The following is a 3082-nucleotide window of genomic DNA, read 5'->3' as shown; positions in this document are numbered from 1 at the left end:
TATATATAAACATACATATATATGTATGTATGTATGTATGCATGTATGAATGTATGTATGCCTATATGTATATATGTATGTATGTATGTATGTATGTATGTATGTATGTATGTACGTATATATGTATGTATTTCTTCTTACCGTTTTTCTTTACTTTTTCTCTCTTTTGTATAACATGACTGAGAAACAGTCTTGTGCGAACTGTAAGTTTATTGTTAGAGGTAGTTTTTTTTTTTTATAATAAGCATCTTCCTATCTATGTGTTTACTTAAGCTACGAGTAACTGTTTTTACTGTACTGCACCATGTCGAAATAGAAATTGTAATGGATATGTGATATCCATTTATTAATAAGTGTCATGTATAGCAAGGTAAATTGTCAAATGAAGTAGAACACTAGCATAATCGTGGAACTTTTAAAATTTCCATTTAGAAAGGCAACATGTTCTTCACATAAACTAGATTGCATCAACAATGTTGATTGTCAACACTGCAGCTAGATGAAAAAAATATATAATTTACGATTAAATAATCGTTCGAAATTTTGGCACAAAGCCTGCAATTTCGGGGAGGGGTAAGTCGACTGGTATTTATTTTATCGACCCTGAAAGGATGAAAGGCAAAAATCGACCTCGCCGGAACTCAGAACGTAATTTCGGAAGAAATGCTGCTAAGCTTTTTACCCGGCGTACTAGCAATCAAGCCAGCTCGCTGACATATTTTTGAGTAAATATCTGTTTTCAATTTTGGCACAAGGCGCCTAGTTCCAAAGGAAGGAAACACCCAGTAATCAATTGGTACTTAGTTTATCGACCGCGAAAGGATGAAAGGCAAAGTCGATGCCGGCGGAATTTGAACTAAGAACGTGAAGTTTGAAGAAATGCCACTAATAATTTTTTTTTCCGGCGTGATAGCGATTTGTTAGCTCGTTGTCTAACAATTTACGAATAAATATTAACATTATACGAAAGGAATTCTCTATAGATATACTTCCATATAAGGCTCATAGGAATTTCCACAGGTACGCGCAAACATCCAAATAAATGCATATATTGTAACACACCCAAGTCAAAAAATAAATTCGCTAATCCTGCACCACGCAACATCTCTCTAACTATTGATCCTTTGTGGGTCTGAGTTCTCTTCTATATTCTGTCGACGGCAAGAAGTCGTTCACTATACTCCATACCTAGACAACTTTTATAACTGTTTCTTACCTCACAATGTGCTCCATCTTCCACAGCTCAATTTTTTTGTTTTTGTTTTTGTGTTTGTGTAGTTGAACAGAACTGCATTACTCAGTAACTTCGTATTCGCTCTTGTTTTCAGTACAACTAGGAACCCGACGCAATTCATATACAAAAATAACACATTTCGGTTTTCCTTTTTCTTGATTTTAGAAGGAGCTAAAATAACGAAAAAGAGAATGTGTAATTAAATGATTTACAATTATTTGTGATTAGTGGATAAAAGAAAAAGAAATGAGAGGCACATTGGAAAATCTTAACTTAAATACATAATGTTTAATGAAACATAGCTACCGCAATAATGGGTTTGGAGCACTTAATTAAACCGGGGCTCAACAACAACAAAAATGATGACGACGACAACAACAACAACAACAATGATGACGACGACAACAACAACAACAACGACTACTACTACTACAACTACAGAATAAAACAAGGATGATCAAATATAGATGGAAGAGTGAACAGGGTTACGAAAAGAGCCAACATCAGATTGGTTAAAAGTTTATCGACTTAGCAAAAGTCATTGGAAACTAAAGTTAATCTTCGTAAATATTAAATATGAAATTAAGATCAAGACACATTAGATTAGCGAACGAAAGTTTAAGCAGTTTTATCCAGCTTTCTTTACTATATGGATGAAACTACGAAAGAATCTCTATAGGTCACACGACTTGTTTGAAATAGCAGCTCGATCCCTCTAAGTCACGCACAATTGTATAAAACAAGGAGTGGTACACTGTACGATGTATTTTGTCAATTATATACATAAAAGACTGGATGGTCACTTCTAGAAAGTCTTTGATCCTAAGTTTACTACACCAAAGTTAAGTTAAACAATATTAGCATCGGTGACATACATAACAGCAACAATCATGGCGGCACGCTGAATGAGATAAAAAAAAGAGAGGTTCACATCTACGATTGCCTGCCCTGCTAGAAATAGTTGCTATATATCTCTGAAATCACGCAATAGAAATATATTGGCTAAGATAACTCTTGCTATATTATCCCAGGAAAGAAAGACGCGGTGGGCACGTTTGGGACGCGTCAGACGATACATGTAACCGACCAGGACTAATCTGAAGCTACATAACAACAACAAATAAATGAACGCCATACATAATTGTACGTACTAAGAAATACAAACGTACTCACGCACTCACTCACACACGTACACACGCACACATACACACACACGTACACAGAGATAAACTCACAAACACAAACACAGACACACTCTTTCACTCACGCGTACAAACGCAAACGCGGCAGTAGCGTAGATATACTTCGAAGGGTTGCCGTCCATTATTAAGTATAAACAATGAGATGGGTATCCATTGAAATTATACAAATTACTATATACATACAGATATAACACGATTAAAAATGAATCAACGAAGGGAATTCATCACCTTATTTTATTCTACCAGGAATAATAGCCAAAATCACATTCATATGACATGGTATATTGTATAATACATGTTCCTTAGCATGTTGTTATATTTTATTATTTTAGTTTAGTCGCGGAGGAAGGTTTAATACCCAGTGAACTCACAGAACGCAAGCGTTGCTCTGCTTCAAACAAAGAATCATCGGTCGTGTTTCGAACGCCCACGATTAGGTCCAACTTGAGTGAGAAACAGTAATATGAGAAAAATATAAAAGATAAAAGTATTCATTTTGACGGAAACATGGCTGACGACATAAATTTGTAAAATTGACTAACAAAAAATAGTCATTGCTATCAAAATAATCGAAATAAAACAATTAATTGTAGTCCCTCTCTATTAACGTTTTTATGTATATATTCAATATATATATATATATATA

The 3082-nt window shown here is 34.5% G+C and overlaps 1 long non-coding RNA gene across 2 annotated transcripts in view; it reads right to left on the bottom strand.

The window, feature by feature from the left end:
* Positions 1-3082, bottom strand: part of LOC106879850 (uncharacterized) — a 201271-nt gene that overhangs the window by 148754 nt on the left and 49435 nt on the right. For both annotated transcript variants that reach the window (XR_008264389.1, XR_008264390.1), the window contains exon 3: positions 1217-1405. This is a non-coding gene — a long non-coding RNA (uncharacterized LOC106879850). The remainder of the gene's footprint in view (positions 1-1216; positions 1406-3082) is intronic.

Source organism: Octopus bimaculoides, chromosome 6, assembly GCF_001194135.2.
Source record: "Octopus bimaculoides isolate UCB-OBI-ISO-001 chromosome 6, ASM119413v2, whole genome shotgun sequence".
Classification (NCBI taxonomy): Eukaryota; Metazoa; Mollusca; class Cephalopoda; order Octopoda; family Octopodidae; genus Octopus; species Octopus bimaculoides.
Note: the sequence above shows the minus strand (reverse complement) of the source record. Positions and strands in the feature narration are given on the sequence as shown.